This window comes from Amblyomma maculatum, chromosome 4 (assembly GCF_055883805.1).
Source record: "Amblyomma maculatum isolate TAMU_Amacu chromosome 4, ASM5588380v1, whole genome shotgun sequence".
Taxonomy (NCBI): Eukaryota; Metazoa; Arthropoda; class Arachnida; order Ixodida; family Ixodidae; genus Amblyomma; species Amblyomma maculatum.
In genome coordinates, this window is record NC_139347.1 from 87458379 (window position 1) to 87468788 (window position 10410).

The window sequence follows — 10410 nt, forward strand, 5'->3', positions numbered from 1 at the left end:
TGTAGTGCTGCGTGATCTCCCCATATTTTAGCAAGCGCTCTCCGCTTCCTCGGTCATCAAGTGGCCCTGTAGCGGCTCGGCGGTAGAGATCTCGAGCCAGCTTGTGGGCCGCCTCGTTGCCGGGGACGGCTTCGTGCGCAGGAGTCCAAATTATTTGAATTTTCCTATCCAACTTTTTCTGGCCTAGGATTCTGGCTGCTAAGGGCGAGATCCTGCCCTTGCTAAAATTTTGTATGGCAGTTTTGCTGTCACTGATGACAAACTTCGCTTCCGTTCCGACGCAAGCTAACGCGATCGCAGTTTCCTCGGCTATTTCTATGTTCCGCCCGCGCAAAGTGGCAGCTGTCACGGGATTGCTCCGGCCGCTGACGACCGTTGCTACCGTGAAACTGCCACCACCTCCCGCCGCGTCTAGATAGGCCACTTCATGTTCCGACATTTCGCCGAATCTAATTTCTAATGCTTCGGCTCGTTTTTTCCTCCTGTCTTTGTTATATTCTGGGTGCATGTTTTTTGGCAGCGGGGGAATCACCAAATTTTGTCTGACTTCTCTAGCTACCTCCACCTTGACCGTAGGACCTCTATCCGGATTTATTCCAACTTTCGTCAAAATGACTCTTCCTGTCCTCGTGGTGCTAAGTCTCTCAATTTGAGAGGTTCGCACCGCTTTCGCAAGTTCTGCCCATGTGTTGTGTACCCCTAGAGCCATCAATCTCTCTGTGGATGTGCATATGGGCAGTCCCAGCGCTCTTTTTACGCATTTTCTAATTAGAGACTCAATTTTTTCTTTTTCCACCGCTTTCAAATCTAGATAGGGCGTTGCGTAGCTCACTCGGCTGCAGATGTAGGCCTGTATCAGTTTCATCAAATTTTTTTCCTTTAACCCTCGGCCTCTGTTGGCCACCCGCCTAATTAGGCTCAGGGTCTGCATCGCGTGATTCTCCAGCCTCTTGATGGTCTCGCCATTATGTCCGTGTGACTGGAGAATCAAGCCCAAGATTCTGATTTGGTCGACTATTGGTACCTCGTTACCCGCCACTTTAATTTTGATCTCCGACGGTGCCTTGCACCTTAAGTGCTTCGGATTGTATATAAACAATTCTGATTTCTGCGGCGAGCACGCTAGGCCTCTCTGCCGCGTAATCGACTATAATGTCGGTGGCGGCTTGGAGCAGGTTTTCGACGCACGAATCACTTCCCCGGTTGACACAAAGGGTGATATCATCCGCATATATACTAAATTTTAATCCTTCGAGCTTTGCCAATTGCTCGGGGAGTTCCCTCATAGCCACGTTAAAGAGTAGGGGGGACAGCACTGATCCCTGGGGCGTACCCTTACTCCCTAGCTCTATTGCGGGGGATTCCAGCGTCTGGAACTTCATGCAGGCCGTTCTACCTGTCAGAAAGTCCCTGATGTACCGATATGTCCTGGTACCTACATTAATCTTGTTCAGCCCTTCCAGGACCGCCTCATGTTTTACGTTGTCGAAAGCCTTCGTGAGGTCGAGCCCCAAAATTGCTTTCGCATCTTTAGACTTTGAGTCTATTATGTCATGTTTGATTTGGAGCATGACGTCCTGCGTACACAAGTGAGGACGGAACCCGACCATCTCATGTGGCCACAGATCGCCCTGCTCCATGAAACTCATCAGTCTGGTCTGGACGACGTGCTCCATCAATTTCCCCACGCATGAGGTTAAGGAAATTGGTCGTAAATTTGCTAGTTGAGGAGGCTTCCCTGGTTTCGGTATTAAAATAATGCTTGCCGTCTTCCACTGTTGTGGGAGCTCGCCTTTTTCCCAACATTCCTGCATATACTCCGTTAGATACCTAATGGAGTCATTATCTAGGTTCCTGAGCATTTTGTTCGTTACTCCGTCAGGGCCTGGAGCCGACTTCGTTTTAAGTCTTACAATCTCCGCCCCCACTTCCGCTTCTGTGATGGGGGCGTCCAGCGCCTCGTTAGGCGCTCCACCATAGTCAGGAAGTGGGGTTCGTGAAGTTTCTCCCACATACGTCTCAATTAATTTGTTCATGAAATCATCATCGTTCCCTTTGAAAGCGTGCCTCACTTTTGCCAATCTTATACCAGATTGCGTCTTCGAGTTGTCTGGGTCCAACAAGTGCCGGAGGAAGCTCCACGTCTTGGAGAGGTTCATGCTCCCCTCCATTTCGTCACACTTGTTATCCCAATTTTGTTCGCATAATTTGAAAGTATAGTCTTCGATTTCCTTATTATGTCGCGCAATCCTTCTTCTGAGGTTGCGGTTCCATTTCTGCTTTTTGAGACGACGCTCCATGCTCTGCTTAGCTTCCCACATATGCAGAAGACGGCTGTCCGCAATCTCCGGGGCGTTATCACCTTCGAGCAATTTTGTTGCCTCTCTAACGTCCGATTTGAGCGCCGTCGCCCATTCCTCGATGCTTCTGATGGGCTCTAGTTCCTGAGCCCTCCTGATATCTCTAAATTCATCCCACTCAACGACGGCCGGCGCGCGAGCCCGGCGTGTTTTAACGCCTTTCCTCAGTGTGGAGACAATTATGTAGTGGTCGCTGCCAAAATTTTGATCCTGCAACAGTTCTGCAACAGTACCTTTTGCTATTAGATGAGACTCCATTGGCATGCCTTCTGGAAATTATTTTTTTCTTTCTTCTTCTCCAACTTATATAGTCACATTTATGCTTGACAGCATCACGATCAAGATTGCAAACGCGATCCGGATGTTTCGGCGCATCATGAATAGGCACAGGGGACTGAGCGAGGACAACGCTATTCAAATGGTCCATGCTTTTGTACTCTGTCACATCACATACGTGGCTGCAATGCTCAACTGGAAAAAGGAACATCGGAGAAGGCTTTAAGTACACATACGCCGAGCTTTCAAGACAGCGTTGGGGCTCCCCGATAATGCCTCCACTGAACTACTCTTACAGCTAGGAGTGCACAATACCCTTGCCGAAATCATCGAGGCACAGCACACGGCACAGATTGCACGCCTATCAAGCACCAAAGCGGGCAGAGAGATTCTCGTTAAGCTCGGCCTGAACACCATAGTAGAAAAGGACAACGTCCTGCAGTTACCTAAAGTCGTGCGAGAAGCAATCAAAGTGTCCCCCTTCCCAAGAAACGTTCACCCGATCCACAATCAAGGAAGAAGGCTCGCCCGCGCCAAAGCCCTCGCTGCGGACGCGGCACAGTTTCCCGACCAGACAGCTTTCATGCAGCGTACATACCGGGAAAGCATGCCTACTCGGTAGCAGTAGTCGACGGACACGGACGTACGCGCAACTCACTCACACTTTACACCAAGAAGCCAGAGGTAGCTGAACAAGCAGCGATAGCACTAGCTCTAAAAGACTCGAACTTCACAACTGTATACAGCGACTCTAGAGCAGCCACTCGAGCTTTCGCCAAGGGCGGGATAGACAAGACGACGCTACGGATATTAGGCGGAAGTAACATCATCGTTCACTCCATTGTATTGTTAACGGCACACATGGGCAGCTTAGGGGGCGGCCTGCGGAATCTCAATGAGATTGCACACGAGGCGCGCGAGGACTCATCGACCGCGTCCCTCCGGTTTCCCCTGCTACTCCACATATCGAGTACAGAGATCAATTATTCACGTACAACGAGCTCACTAAGCACTTTTATCTAGGCAGACGAGCATTTCCCCTCCCGGATAAGAAATTAACCCGCAGCCAATCAGTCACGTTACGCTTGCTCCAAACGAAATCATACCCCAACCCCTGGCGCATGAAGCACATCGACCCAGACTACGACGGACAACATGTGTGTGAACGGTGCAGTGATCGTGTAGACTTAAACCATATGCTGTGTGGTTGTGCATCGAGCGACGCCTCGCCAAGAACAAGGAACGTTGGGACAAAGTTTTAAAAAGTGCTCCCCTACATGATCAGCTTCGGGCTGTCCAGGAGGCCCGCGCGGCGGCGGAGAGCTTCGGGCTCTCTGTGCCGACGTGGGAGCTGCCCTCTACACCTGGCGCCTAGCCGAGTGTCCTCCAGGACCCCTACTGTGGGAAATAAAGTTTTACCAAACCAAAAAATGGCTGTTAGGTCAACACATTGTTGCTACTGCAACTAATCTTCAACTCATTTTATTTCCCGGTGTTTGTACATTTATTTAAAAAGCTGAAAGTTTCAACTTAGACACAGTTTCATTTATTGGCCGCGACATGGCCGTGGGCGCCGCCGTTTTTTTACACATCGGAGGGGTAGTTTCGGTATAACTATAGTTTCGGAACTGGTAATATTAAATATTTCTGGTGGCAACGACGGGCTAGTCGAATTTTCAAGCTTTATTTCTTTTCGTAGATGGCGATTGTAGGGCCTATTAGGCTATTTTTGGGATAAAACCTGGGCACTTGACATCAAGGGAGTGTTACACATACCATCCTTATTGCCAAATTAAGTGACAACAGTACCGATGTCACCTATCATTTTTAGTGCGAAAGCACTCTCACGGACGCAGTAGCCGAGCAATGATCATGAATTTTGTGTGTCTTACTGACTGGCGCGCCTAATAGTGACGTATGGTCGCGTAGCATACGGTCAAGGCTGGTGCCAAAATTACACTCGTCAGCAAGCTCGCGGAGCTGAACGACATAATCTCGAACGGATTCGCTGGCTAGCTGGTTTCTAGAAAAGGACTTGTAACTTGCGGCAATTTCGTTGCACTTTGGTGGGCAATGGTCGTTATGAAACACAACTGATTTCTGGTAGCTTAAATCATTTACTTTTCGCGGAACGCAGATCCGGCCAGAACGCCAATTGTTTTCGTCGATAGTGCAGACTGCTCTTTTTTATCTTCTGCCTAACATCATTCGCTTCGAACAATGCTTCCAGGAGAGTAAAAAAAAATGTCCCACTTATCTTGGTTCTCGTCGAAACTTGAGAAGCCGATGTTCGCAGCCATGGCCATGACCATAGCCGTAGTGGAGGACTCCGGAAATTTCGACCACCTGGGGTTAAAGAGCCCCAGGTGGTCGAAATTGCCGGAGTCCTCCACTACGGCGTCTCTCATAGCCTTAGTCACTTTGGGACGTTAAACCCCCCAAAACCAAACCAAACCAAACGTAGCGCCGTCGCCGCAGGAACGCCCAATCTCGCAGGGCCGAACCCCTAGTCGCGACTGTTGTAGCGGCAGAGTGACAAAGCCGGTTCGGTGGCCAACGCAGAACGGGGTTTATTTTCGCAGACACAGAACTGTATGCAGGCAGCTTGCCTGATGGCGTCACACAAACGAACCAACCACCTTGGACACGTGTCCATACACCACGTCATGTCAGCAGGCCGATCGAAGGCGAAGCTGCTGAGTATCGAAGACATATGTCATTCACCAAGTGAGGTCACCAATGGTTCTCTCCTCGTGTGAGCTGTTGCCACCTTCCGCAATAAGAACCCGGCCATTTCCGTGAAGGCAGGCTCCGGTCCAGGAGCAGCCCAATCAGAGACGGAGGGATCTCTCCTGCCAGGTGAGATCTCTGAATGTTAGTTGTCGTGGGCCCACTGCCATCCTGTGGCCAGGATGATCCCTTTTGTATCAGTAGCGCTCAAAGTAGTATGTGGTTATTTTAAAAATATATTCAAAATGAAGGGAAAGGTAACAATCAGAAAAAAAGGGGATATGACCTGATTGCGTACGCTCTGCTGATACAAATGGATCGCAACTAACCAACGAGCCTAGCAGATCGTGTTATTCAAGATGGTCCCGTAGCAACATGCGCGCGAAGATTCCTCTGGCGATGTCCAGTGGGCACACAGTGGTAGGATATGGGATGAGGTAACCGTATGCAGCCTTCGCCAGGTCGTCGGCGGCCTCGTTCCTAGGAACTCCAGCGGGGCCAGAGTCCAGCCGAGCCAGAGTCGACAGCCCCGACAGGCCAGCTGGTCGAGTCTAGCAGCCAGCCCACGGGCTATGGGCAGGCAAGAGCATCGATTCCGGAGGAGCTGGAAGGCGGATTTGATGTCCGTTAAGATGGCAGCGCACGGACAGGTATCCGTCCGAAGTGTCGGCTGCCAGGTGAATTGCTGCCAGTTCAGCCGTTATAGATATCGTGGCGAAAGGGAGCCTGGCCTGTCTGCTGGTCCCAATGATGGTGCCAGGCAGGCCGCAGTATCCGAGGGGCAGCGACCGGAGAGGACTGACTCATCTGTATAGATGTGATGGTAGTCGGCCAGTTCCTCCTCCAGAGTGGCAGATACATCTTGTCTGAGGGCCTCCGGTGGCGTGCTGTTCTACACCTGTGATCCGGGTGAGAGAGAGATCCGGAAGAAGTGTCCAAGGTCTGGCCATGGAGGGAGCGGGATCTCCTCAGGAGAGCTGCTCACGAGCTGCTCATACTCGTGGGCCGTCATTCCCATCTTAGAGTGGGGTAGTTCCAGCAGCTGCTCGAGCAGGAGGTGCCTATCCATGGAGAGGTGGAGTCGTTGGATGTTACAGTAGAATGTTGAGCTAGTTGGCCTTCAGACACGATGAAACACGCAGCAGAATAGATGACAATGCACAGAAGAGAGACACACATCGTCCTTGTTACATGTGTGTGTGCCTCTTCTGGGCATTGTCGTCTATTCAGCTGCATGTTTCAACATGACGTTCAATGCGGCAGAAATTTGTTGGCCAGGAGTTCCATGGGCAAGGCTCCTGCCTCCGCCAGGGTGGCCGACACATGGCAGCCTTTCGGCAGGACCAGGTGTACATACGGGACATACGGATGAAAGCTCTCTGGCACCTCTCGATGGCGAGCTGCTGTTGGGTGGCGAGGTGCACCAAGGGGAGCGCATAGCGGTACTGCGCCACCGCAAGGACGTCGACCAGACGCAACCCGATTCGTGGAATGACGCCACTGCCGCCAGCGAGCAGCTTCCAAATGTCTCCCTTGACGCTCTTAGCCTGGTTGCAGAAGTGCGGGACAGTAGGTATCCAGGACAGGTCCCGGTCAATCTGGAGGCCCAGGTAGCGGACGAGCCGGCTCCAGCGAAGTTCGGTCCTCACAATGAAGAGGGCTGTCTTCACTAGCCCCTGGTCGTGTGTTCTGCAGCATGACATCGGTCTTGAATGGTAAGAGACCGAGCCCCATCCGATCCAGGTAGGTTCTCATCATGTTGATGGTCCGCTGAACGTTCCTGATGACCTGGGGGCACTGTCGCTATAGCCCGCTGCACCAGGTGGTGATGTCCGCGTGAACGATACGGACAGTGTGCCTCAGGCCGCGAAGGCAGCTAGAGAGTTGCGCCGAAACCAGGTTGAACAGCATGGGGCTCAGAATACTGCCCTAGGGGACACTGGTGGCGCTGCTAACACGGACCAGGGGTTGCTTGCCCTCCAAGAAGCCCTGGATGTAGTTCCGGCGGCTGGCAGAGAAACCCAATGTGTCCCCAGCCTCCAGCTAGATGGCCGCGTGTTGGATGTCAAAAGCTCCACGGACGTATAGGAGCACGAAGCAGATAACGTGCTTAAGAATTTGGATGCCACAACGTCCATGATGGCGCCCACTGCCCATCAGTGATTCCGGAAGCCAGATGATTGGGCGAGGATGAATTTTGTGAGCTCCATCATTCATGAAAAAGTTCGCTCCAGGGCAATGCATTCCAGGATCTTTCCTGTGGCAGATGCGATTGCCATCGACCAAAAGGACTTAAGCTGCGAAGAGGGATTTTCGGACTTGAGGGCAGGAACGGTGATGGCCATCCGCCAGGACTCCGGGAGTAGGCCAGAGGTCCAGATGCTATTGAACAGCCACAGGAAGTTGTTGCGCATGTTCTCATTCAGGTTCTTCAGCATCTAGTAGCTGATGCCAGCCGAGCCCAGGGCCCTGCGGCTTGCATGGTGGCTGCGAGCTCCTCCCTGGTGAGTGGTGCTGAGCAGACAGCCTTGATGTCGGCCTGGCTCCTGTAGAGTTGTTGTCTGGTGCCGCCAGCAGGGCGGAGGCCTGGAGGTGCAGCTATTTGAGGAAAGAAGGCGTCCGCCGGGAATTCCGTTAGTTGCCGGTATGAATTTCCTGAGCGAAAGCAATTACCTTTTGGATGTTAGGGAGAAGGAGGCAGCGGAAGAGCCGCCAGGCTCTAGCCTGGATTCTAGCATTCACAAGTGCAAGACTGTCCAGTGGTCAGGCTTATCGATGCGCAAGACCCTCCTCTCTTCCCTTCTGCATTGGGCTCGCAGCTGGAAGAGTGCAAGGTCAGGAGCTGACTGGTTGGCAGTGACCTTGCAGATGACAGTTCTAGCCTCTGCATAAAGCGCCACATATGCGAGGATGTCCTAGAATGGGGGCTGCTCAACAGCTCTCAAAACAGGTCCCAGTGTACTACAATGCACTTTCGCCCATCAATGCGCTTACCCGGATTGGGAGTTAGAACGATGGGCTATGGTCAGAACCCCACGCATCCTGCCAGGTGTGCCATTCATAAACAAAGCGATGTGACGCGATGGTTAAATCAATGTATGAATAGACTCCATCCCACTAGAGAAACAGAAATTTCGCTGTTCAAAATATAGAGCTCAGTGCTACGAAGGGACGCGACCAAGTCCCGGCCGCGCCTCTCCGTCCTGCGGGATCACACCGCGGATGTCTGGCTCTCACCGCCGATGAGACTGATGAGCCGTGGCAAGGATTCGGCATCCGACGGGGTTGTGGCGCCCACGTAAAACTTGCAACCGCTGGGTCAACTCGAGCTAGCCGAGTCCAAACATCCATAGAGGCCACCACCGCACCATCACTCACCGGAATCTCTGCCTGGGAAAGCGCATTGCGGATAAAGAGGGCCACCCAGGATGGTCTTGGTAGGAGGAGGCACCCATGAATGGGTCGGATGTGCAGGAAGAACTTTTGGGGCTGTTCTGCTCCGATAGCCCAAGCTGCCTGGGATTCTGAGATGGCCTGGGCAGCAGTGGACCTCCTGGAGTGCCAAAACTTCATAGCTGTCGGCCCACAGGCGGTCGATAAGCTCCGTGAGTCGAAGGCGGAGAGCTCTTTCCACTGGAGAACCCATGGACGAATGTCACCAGTGGGCATCCAGCCACGGTGGGGGCTGCTGCTGCTGGGCCTGGCTCGATCGGCTTTACTGCCAGAGGATGACCACTAAAAGGAGGGACGTCAATGTCCACAGAGTTGCATCTAGGTACCTGGAGATGCTCTGCGAGGTGGCTGCCAAGGGCTTCAGGCGACAGCGGGCTGACGTCTACCGAGACCCTGCTGGCTGGTGTGGCGGCCGCTGTGTGCCTACTGACCTTCTGGGGACTTTATGGAGGGGCCACCAGGACCTGGACATAGGAGGGATAGCCCGATCTCCAATTGGACAGGATGGCCATTACAGGATGGCCCTCATAGACAGGTTCCTTGGACGCGGCAACAGCAGTTGCCACGTGCCTTTCCACCTGCCATCGAGGACAGGAAAATGTGTTGACAGGGTGAGAGCCCCGAAGTTGCTGCAGCATGTCATCTTAGATTTGTAGGACTTGGTGCGTTAAGGGTGGCTGCAGCATCTTCAACGTGGCGCCTCAAGGCGGCATGCCGTCCCGTTTTCTCTATGTGGCCCCATCACCCGCACTGGTTTCGGCTAGGAAGGGCAGATCGGACGGAGACGCATAGTTTGTGCATCGCCACCCAGGAGGGTGGTTGAGGTGCCCGGAATCGGACCCGGATAGCAGAGTCCAGGACAGTGGAACCCGGATAGCGGAGCCCTGGCTCCGCGACGCCAGCTGTGGAAGAGAGCTCCGCCGCTATTGTGAGCACGAGGTCCCTCCGGAGTGCAATGGCCTAGGAGCGTGGGCTTCCGGAACAGGATGGTCCCGATGATGTTCTCAGGCTGTTCTGGTGGCAAGGCGGGTCGGCATGGGTCCTGCCGGCGGTTATGGCCCTGCAGAAACACCCAGTCGCGACGCTCCTGGTCCAGTGATGGGCCTGAGTGTCGCTGCCATGGTGGGACACCTGGTTGTCAGCTGGAAGGTCCTAGGTAACCCTGGCATCCGCGCGGCACTCGGAAGCCTGGAGACTGGTCTCCTCTGGTGGGTTGGGTGGGCCTTCTGTGTTTCAGAGATCGCCTGAGGCAAAGGACGGGGCTGTCGTTTCATACCCTTACCCTTCAGGGGGACATGGGTGGCCTCGTTCGTCCTCAGAAGGTCCGCTCTAGACAGCCTTCTGGCCTGGAGACGGATGAAAAGTACTTGTCCTTGGCGGGTGGTCGTGGGCTGCGGCTGCGTTGGCGCAAAGTGCGTAGGCAACCCACTGATTTCAGAAGTATTGCCTCGCCGATGCTCTCTCCACAAGAAGGCAAACCTTGCGATCAAGCGGTTGCAGGAGTAGGTGCTGAAGATACGCATGTGTGCGATATTCCTGGCTTTAGTAGCGCACTCAATATCCTCAGAAGACATGGTGGCGGCAGGTTGTC